The sequence below is a fragment of the Hibiscus syriacus genome, unplaced genomic scaffold (genome assembly GCF_006381635.1).
Source record: "Hibiscus syriacus cultivar Baekdansim isolate YM2019G1 unplaced genomic scaffold, ASM638163v2 tig00111835_pilon, whole genome shotgun sequence".
Taxonomy (NCBI): Eukaryota; Viridiplantae; Streptophyta; class Magnoliopsida; order Malvales; family Malvaceae; genus Hibiscus; species Hibiscus syriacus.
In genome coordinates, this window is record NW_024063193.1 from 1,476,981 (window position 1) to 1,487,368 (window position 10,388).

Genomic DNA, 10,388 nt, shown 5'->3' on the forward strand with positions numbered 1-10,388 from the left:
CTCAATGTGTCTAGCATGTTAAAGTCAATTATTTATGAGGACTGAAACTATGTATGATGATTTTGTCTCAATATTAAATTTTGACATAGCATTCTCATTGTTAACTAAAACGCATTCCTTGAGGACAAGCAATAACTTAGGTTTGGGAGTGTGATAACCCCTTAAAAAGGTTATATTTCGTGCCTTTTTTACTTAGGTTATTGTTCATTTTCAGTTATTGTTCATTTTCAAGGCTCATTTATTTGCATTAATCATACTTGTGGTGTAGTTCGCTTGTTGTTATTTAATTATCCTATAAATGATGCTTTTATGGTAGAAAGGTAGTGTTTGAATGGTGATTTGTACAGGTTATGGAAAATGTTAGGATAACAAAATTATGTTGCAATAGTTTGTATAGTATTTTTAGGCGCAGAAAAGGACAAAAAGAAAAAGATATTTTATTGTTGTTGCTAGTTGTCCACCACACATGTGAAACCCTTCTGTCAGTTGTTTACCACAACATGTGAAGGGTACATTTTCTTTAGGGCATAAAACAGTAAGAGCTTCCACTGTTTAAAGCTAATGACACCCATATTAAAAGTAGAATGGGTTTTATGAGATAAGAGAGAGAAAAATGAGAGGTTTCCACTTTCTCTTATTTTTTCCCTTCTTCGTAGTGACCTCCATTGTTGAATCACCAAGGGGATAAAGCTTGATGGCCTTTAAGAGAAGCAGTGGCGCTTGGGTAGTTCACGGAAGTCCACGATGGCTCTTGGCTTGAGAGTTTTCTTCCTCTTTTAGTTGTTCTTTATTTTTTTCTTTTTGAATATGGGTTGTATGAAATAAATGATTATGGAAGTCATTTACCTAGCCATGAACTAACTTAAGTTGGCTAGGGTTTATCTTGGATGAATATGATTTGTGTTTTAATTAATATCGTAGCATTTCCAATTTATATACATGCTTTATTCATTATATTATTGCTTAGATTTGTAAGAGCTTTCTAGAGATAGCCTTTATCTATGGTTGATGCTTGATATCAAGAGAGTTAAGCTTAGATCTATATGAATAATGGGGTTGAATTGGGAAGTAAAACCCTAACTCGTCTTAGAGATAAGGATAGGGTTTTAACGACTAAAAGGAGTAGGATTTATTCGATAGTATCATGCTAGGATTCACACTAAAAGGTATTGTTGTAGCATTTTCAATGTCAGGTTTCTTACTAAAGATAGCCTAGAAACAACTTAGAAAACTCTGTCAAGCATCATATCAATTGAAAAATGTCAAACATTCATTGAGGACAAGACATATGATTTCAAGATAGACTCAACCTTTTATCTTTCTTGAGTTTCAACGTGTGAGTTCGTATCATTGTCTTATCTTGTACACTCATTTCTCAACATAATTTTTCCATAGCATTTCCTTTACTTTTAGTTAAAGCATTTCACATACTTTATTTTGCCACAACATTCACATCAATTGTTCTTACTATTTTACACTTTATTTGTTTATAGTTTAAGTGCATATACTTTATTTGATTTTTCTCTAATCCCCGTGGAGACGATACTTGTTCGACGTGTATACTTGCATAGTTTGTGTATCAAATTATAGAACACTCACACACACAACAATAACATATATTATGGTGAGGTTACACTATCAATTCATCGTCTATCTATCTATTTATAATAAAAAAAAACGGAACCACATGTTAAAGTCATCATCTTCAAAGAAGGGATGATTGAGATTAGAGCGCGGTGGTTTTTCTTCCATCTTTACAAATTCTCAGCTCTACCCTTCACCTGAAAACAGACTTTGATTTTTTTGAGAGAAATCTTTCCAACATCAGCAATACAAAATTAGCCCCGAGAGGTAGAGCCGTCGAAGAGAAAAATGATTGGGAGTGGATCAAGCCTTATGGTCTAGCCCTAATTAAGACTGTCTGGCCCTCAAACGTCAACTATATTTTAGCAAGATAAACACATAATATAATGAACAAACAGCTGCAACGATTTTTACATTCAATTATTAAAGTACTAAATAGTAGTAATAACATTAGTTCTAACCTTTGCGAATCTGAATATCTAATACCCTTACCATAAGATCTAAGATTTATTTTCAGTTTTTCAACATACTAAAAAAATATTATCCCTTTGACGGACCTTACAGTGTACATTTACAGTTTCTGTAGTTGATAGCAAATAGTAACGTACTTGTAAGCTGCACCTCTCGAATTAAAACCCCGTTTTTGAAAGTATAGAACAGGAGCGAGAAAGGATATTTGTGTCATTCTTCGAATCGCTTACACTTTTGGCCGAGCGTAAAAATGAGAATTAATATCCACTAGTCCTCTGATTTAATTCAAAAATAAACTAACGTCCACTATTCCTGGTTTTATCCCAAAAAAAAATTACTGTTCACCATTCTTGACTTCAAAAAAAATGAATCCAAATTCGACATGATCAAGGCACTACAGCATTACGATAAATGCTCATCTTAAAAGGTTATACCCTGGGCATATATGAAAAGGTTAGATCCTTATAAGTTTTAAAAAATATATATACCATTTAAATAAAAAGACCCTCATATGAATAATCACTAAAAGGACTGAAAGGACAGCCCCATATTTGAACATTTACCCTACACCAACATTGTAACATGCTTGTGAAGGTTAACATGACTCCACCCTAAAAATTTAAAATTAACACTCACAAAGGCCACGAGTCGCTTAAGAACTTGATACCTATAAAAGCCAACTCTATCACGCCAAACAAATCAAATTGAGAAGTCAACATTGTTAGGTCATCTAGAAATTCAGAAATGATCAATTATGTCAAGTACCGATACCATCTGGAATCAAAGCAAGATAGCTTGGGGTATCAGCATAAAGCTGCAACTGCAGCTGTCCCATTTATTCAGCATCTTAACCACCACTGAGAGCATGCATAAGCTTTACTGTTCTTTCATTCTTTAAGCTCGATCACAAGGGTCGGCTCCTATGAATAAAATAGGACTGAGAACGAATGAATAGTTATCTGTTTAGATAATAAGGATATCGCCAAAATGGAAAAAGAACTTTAAGGAAATGTGATAAAATTTAACCAAACATGTTGACCCGGGGCAGCATAACGAATGCATCTAAACACCGCTTGTGTTAAAACTGACAAGACCCAGAGGGAAGCACAGCAACGCTAGGCAACTGCTAAAACCATTTTCAACACGATCCAACAAGACAGCAAGAGTCTGCTACAGGTCATTACGGGGGTTACCCACGAACCATATGTATCGTACAACAAAATTGGCACGGCCACTTCACAGCTACCGGTCAATTTTGCTACAACTCAAAACATTAAGGGACAGGGATGGGTTAAACATGATTAATGAAATACAACAATCGAACAGTTAAACAGAAATCAGTTAAACTATTCAATTAGTCAGGTATAAGATTTTCACCGAACATTACATTTTTTATTTTAGCAACTGCATCAGATCTAATGCAAGTGGGCTCCATTAAACACAGCATTCCGCAGGTAAAAACTTTGGGAACTTTGGGTCCTTTAATATCATCACAGCAACTAAGCCTCGAAGCCAATATTTAGAAATCAGATGCAAACATCAGAAACAAGATAAGTGCTCTGGAAACCAAGACATGACTACGGCTCTTACCAATCACCATATCTTTCAGCTAAAAACATTTAACAAACAGTCCCTGCAATCAGCATACTTCTATAACCCAGCCTCACAATCACGAACATTCGTCAACAGATAAAAACAGCAACAACAACATCATGTCCATTTGCTCAAATCACTCTTTCCCCGAACATTGCTATAGAAGCCAACACAGTTTGAGATGAATCAGCGATTTTACAAAATAATAATGATTTAAAAAGGAGCATTTCAAATGGGACCCAAGTTGATCAGAGCGCCAAATATCAAGCAAAATAAAAACCAAATATAATATCTCAAGGTAGAGGGAGAAAAATATGAAAACAGACTCACACCACAGAATCTTTGATGTGTACTGAAGTATCAAGCTACAAACTACATAATGTCAGATACCATGACACGTTTATTAGGTAATAGTGTTCAGAACAGAAAATTATAACAAAAAAGTCCTACCAATACTAGAAAACAAATGATATTTGAACGTCCTCAACATTAACAAAATGGCAACAGGGAACATGCTTCGTCAAGGTTCTAGGAATTTCAATGCCATATGCAAAGATCATTCCTACAAAATACAAAAGCAAACATGTCAGAATAACTGATTGCATGAACAAATTTACACAAAAAAAATGAATACTAAAAAGGAGGGGGAGTGAGTAAACAAGATGGGTAAAAACTCACATCAATCCCTGTGTTTCAAGAAGACGGGCTCCGAGAATCAGCACGACAGCCTAGTGGTGAAACAATTTGAGGACTCGGAGAATGCCCATCACGGCTCCGTCTATCAGGACTTTCACCCCTAGGGGGAGATGCCTTATGTGGGGAAGGACTCTTCTGAGGACTAGGATTGCGGCCAGCAGGAGAAACACTGAATTACAAAAGCATCACAATTAGTTAACAAATGAAAATACGAGGAAATGGTGTAAACTGAACATCATGAAATAGCAAAGTATAAACCTCCTTGATCGACTGCTACTTCGCCGATCTTCATCATATCGATCTCTTCCCCGGCCTTTAGAACGGACAGGACTAGCACTACGACTCTTGCTTCGGCGCCGAGAGTCTCTGTCTTTCCCACGATGTCGATCACGTTCATATCTGTCATAACTTTCACTTCGACTTCTTCTATAATCCCTATCCTTGTAATGGTCTTCCCGATGCCTGAATATATTTGACATGGCAAACATCACATATCAATAAGACCATAAAGAAATAAAATCGATCCACATAGGTTTTGCTATTCAAAGTTCAAACATGCTTAAAAGGCATTATATTTCCAACAAAAGAAGAACTGGACTTCCCCCTGGGAAATCAAATCTGATAAAGAAAATTATTATAAAATTGTCGTGATATAAATGGAAAACAAACCACAATCAATGCATTCAGATACTCAATGGAAGAACAGGCAGATGAAAAAGTAAATCAATTTATCTTTAAATGTACTACCACGTAGCACTATCATCTTCACGTGACTACTAATCTAGATTGAATTTCAACTTCACAACGAAGGATATCCAATTCAAAGCTCAACTTCACAACGAATGAGTCATCCAAGATTTCAACTTCACGACGAAGGATATCGTGCCCACAAACAACATCCATCTCTAAATTGAATTTCAACTTAAAGCCAATTTAGTGAAACTCACTCAAGATTGGATTTCAATATAGATTGCTTCAATTGGTAAGGAAGAAGCATTCGTGAAAAATCACCATGGTTCATTGATATCTCTCACAATTCATTCAGAGAAGTAGGCACAAGACAAAAAAAATGCTATCAATCATATAAAATAAGATGCTTACAAAAGTTGTCAAGAGAAAATGCACAAAATAACTTACCTTTTACAAGGAAGGACATATCCACACAAAAAAAACAGAATAGTATAGCTTCAAATTTTAAGTCGGCACACCAAACAAAACTTTTCAAACTTCCATTGTAGATACAAATACTTGAGCAAGTGGATCTCTTCCCTGTTAAAGCAAAACAAGCTGAACTCCATAATATGCTTCCTTAAACAGGAGACAAATTCGTATTTTCATCAAATAATTGCTTACTGCATGCATCTTATCTAATCAGCCTTATGATATGTTCTACTGAAATATATATAAATGAATGAATGACAGCTAGCAGTCTATCACACAACTTACATCCTCTCCGCCTTAGGGCCATATTTTGCAAACTGAACAGTTATCTCCCGACCATCAACAACTCTCCCTAAAAGAACAATGAAATGCCATTACATATTGAATCAGTTAGCAACAAAATTAACAAAAAAAGGATAGTGAACAAGTCGAAGAAACGTGCCATCGAGCCTATCTACAGCTTTCTGAGCCTCATCGGCAAACTATATAAATTCCCAACAACCAAGAAAGAGATTAAAAAAGAGAAAGAACCTTCGATCTTTAGGAATGAAGATGTCGACGACCTTCCCGTACTTGTCGAAGAGTGGGAACAAATCATCAGCGGTCGTGCCTAAACAAATTCAAAATCAAACCAAATCGAAGGTTTCAGTCACAACAAACTCGTAGGTAATAGAGAAATTGTTTAACACGTGCGAGAGACGAAGAAAAAGGGAAGCTTACGGAAGGTGATGTTGAGGACGAGAAGAGAGTACGTATCGGTGATATCGGGAGGGCCTGACCTTCCGAAATGAGACATTGCTGCGATTGGGAGGAATAGAGAGAACGTGCGTGGAGAAAATAATGTTTAGGGTTAGGGTTTGTTTGTGGAGTTTAAAATCAGGATTTTTCTTCTTCCTTTTAAGTAATAAAAATCCGGAAAATTAAATTAAAAGAGAAAAAGAAAAGGCTTAAAGGCATGATGCACTTGAACTTAAAAAAAAAATCGGCCTGTCATTTTTTTTTAGATTAATGTCACCTTTCGATTTGAAAAAAAATTCAATATAGTCTTTTTTTTATTAATATTTTTCGTCATTAATTAACTTATTATTTTGCTGACATGGCACCTCAAACATTCCAATATCATATTTTTATCATTTAATGTGACCTTTCAACTCACAAAAATAATTTAATGTAACTCTTTGACTATGTTTAATGCTGATATAAATGAGAAATTACACCATTCATCAGTCAACTATTTTCTTTCTCCCATTTTAATCACTAAACTTTAAAAGTTTTAAATTTTATTCTCTCAAACTGCTCCTATTTTAATCATAATGACTTATTTATAAATATTTATGTATGATGTGGCATTCATTATGTTTATTTTATTAATATATGGTTGAAATAATTTTGATTAAACTAAATTTTTAAATTTTGTGATTAAATTAATTACCATAATATTTTTGAATCAAACGTGGTTTAAACTTTTATATGAAAAGTTTATCTTGTTCTTCATCATTTTTTGGAAAACCCAATTCCTGGTTAGGTTACGTCTTACCAACCCCGCTACCAACAATGGAGAAGAGAAAGTTTGGCCTTTTCCAAGATTTTATAATTTTGAAATTTTAATTTAATTATAATTTTGAGAATATTTTTATTTAAATATAATTTTAAATTTTAAATTTTATTAATTTTATTTTAATTATATATTAATAAAAAATACGAACAATAAATGTCACATCATACATAAATATTAATAAAATAAGTTAATTATGATTAAAATATAAACAATTTGAGGGATCAAAATTGAAAAAGTTTAAAGTTTAATGATTAAAATAAGATAAAGAAGATAGTTGAGTGATAATAATGTAATTTTTTCATTTATAATAATATTAAACAGAGTTAAAAGGTCATATTGAAGTTATTTTTGTGAGTTGAAAGATCACATTGAATGTTATGTCATGTCAATACAAAATGATATAATTATCGGTTAATAACTAAAAATATTAGTTAAAAGAGTACATTAATTTTTTTTCGAATTAAAGGATATTGATAAAAAAAAAACCATAGATGCAACCTCAGATGCTCTGATGCCTTTAAGTCAATCGTTAAGGATATTTATATGCTGTTTGCACGTGCACTGTAAACGTGTAAATCTTACGGAATTTTTTTCATTATTTTTGGATAAATTTATGATGGCGTTAAATTAATCGCAATAATCCTCCATTTCATATCCTTAAATAATTTTTCATTATTTTAGTAATGTAACATTTTTTTACCATTTTTTTCTATTTTTTAATTATTTTATTTACTTTATTTAAATCAAAATAGAATAATAAAATCTAAATCAACTTCTTTAGTTTTTAATATATTTTTATATAATATTAATTATATATATATTTTAAATATTATAAATAAAAATGGTCACAATTTAACTTTATCCTCAATTGAAAAATAATATAAATTAAATTAGATTACAAAATACTTATTTCGATTCATAGATATGACATATAAAATGCATATTATCGCTTACGTCTTTCGTCCGTATAAACCTTTTTTTTTCTTATTCGATTAATTCATCTTTTAGATCCATAAATTTTCAATTTAATTCATTTTAAGTTTCATCGTTGGGTCTGTTTATTATTTTGTACTTAATTTTTCAGAAGATGTTCTTTTTATTTTTTAGTGTTTGGTCAACGAAAAACAGATGATCAATGTAATTAACTTTCCTGATCAATGTAATTCATTTTACTTGTCAATTGAATTTTCTTTGCATTTTCTGAAATTGACTTACAATATTATTTTTCATTTTACTTGTCAATTGAATTTTCTTTGCATTTTCTGAAAATGACTTACAATATTATTTTTCGTAAGTCATTTTATGATTTTTTCATTTAAAAATACAAACACTTAAAATATTATTATTTTATATATTTAATATTAATATATTATTTTAATATCATTTGAATAAAAATATTAATTATTAAATTATATTTATTTATAATTTTAATAATATAATATTTTTATTATTGTAATTATATTATTATAATATATAATATTAAACTTTTTTAATAATATATAATAAATTATTAATGAAATTAATTTTATTTCTTAATTTCATAAAAGATATTATAGAATTATTGAATATGTAAAATATACCCCGTAAAATATAATATAATTATTTTAATATTTTAATAATAATATTATTTTAATAAGTAATTAATATAATTAGTAATATATTATTCTCATTTTAATAAATAATTAATGTAATTTATAATAATTTTATTTTAATAAAATATAATAATATTATTATTATTTTTATTTATTAAATTATAGATATAATATTTTAATAATAATATTGACATAAATAATATTAAATAAATATTATAATATTTTAAAAATATAATATTATTTGTTGTATTTTATGTTTATAATAAAAATAAATTTAAAATTTTCCAACCAGTGAAAAATGAATTATACAGAATCATCTAATTACCGTAAAATGGTTTCCATAAAATGTAATTTCATAAATGGACTCGTAATCTCATAAATGTTTGTATCATTTGATTAAGATTATTTAACTCAATTAGAGATCTCAAGTTAAAGTTATTAAAATATTGTGATTGATAATTGTAGAAAGAACTTTATTGTTCCTATAATTATATGACCTAACCAGTTAATAAAATTAATCTCTACTTAACTAAAGGATAGATAAAAGCAGTGGTGGAATTTGGTGATAGATTTTGGGGTCAATTTAAAAAATAGAAATTTAAAATAATTTATTTTAAATTTTTGAAAGGTTCAATTTATATTTTTCAAAAAAAATTGGGGTCTAACTAAAATTTTTAAAAATTTGAAAGGCTTAGTGAATTTTTAAAAATTATAGGAGGGGCTTACATTAAAAAATTAAAACTTAATCAAAAAAATTAAAAAATTATGGGGCCAAATTAATTTTTTTTTTAATTTTAAGAGATAAAATTATAATTTTTTTTTAGATTTGGGGGGTCCTCCACATATCCCTATTTAATTCTGCCGTTGGATAAAAAAATCATAATTTGCAAAAATAATTCTCAAGAGATATTTATTCTAATCGATTAACAACGTACAAAATTAAGCTTAAAACCATATAAAAACATGTATTATCTAAAATGCAAGCATGAAATATGATATTAAGCTTTAAAACATGTTTTCTTGTATAAACCACCAATTTCCGATCTATTATCGACTAATTCGGATCTAAGGTGCTTAAAGCATTTGTTTTAATGTAAGTAAAGAAGACTAAATTGGTAGAATAAGCGAATTATAGAGATCAAATGTATGATTATACTAATTTTATTTATTTTTAATATTAATTTATTTATCATATATTAACTACATATAACTTAACTTATATCATTTAAATAAATAAATAAATTATATAAAAAAATAAATTATTGATAGAATAAGCATGATCTCTTCCATTTGGTTTACATTATTTTGAACAACCGCCTGGTGAAGTTTCTGTGTTGGCGAATAGAGATAGGAGGGGTGTTTGTACACCCTAGATATTGAATTCCCTTTGTACTAAAAAAATAAAATTTTCACACAAATATTTTAACGAGTAATGATATTTAACTAAGAAAACAATTTTTTTATATTTTCAAAATTGGAAAACTTTAAAAATAGGATAAACTATGTATATGATCACTAATGTTTAAGTAAGTTTTTGTTTTAACCAATGATGTTTCAAAAGTCACAAATCAATCACTAAAGTTATCATTTGTTACAAATTGGTCACTCGACATTAACAACCGTTAACAATCGTAACGGAAATCATAACTGGATCGTTATCTACTTACCTGGATCTTTGATCGCCATACTGAAGAACCGTTGAAATCCCTTTTATCGATGCTTTAACTAATATT

At 29.9% G+C, this 10,388-nt stretch overlaps 1 pseudogene; it reads right to left on the bottom strand.

The window, feature by feature from the left end:
- Positions 1 to 4,204: 4,204 nt before the first annotated feature.
- LOC120171715 lies at positions 4,205 to 6,389 on the bottom strand (annotated as a pseudogene).
- Positions 6,390 to 10,388: the final 3,999 nt, after the last annotated feature.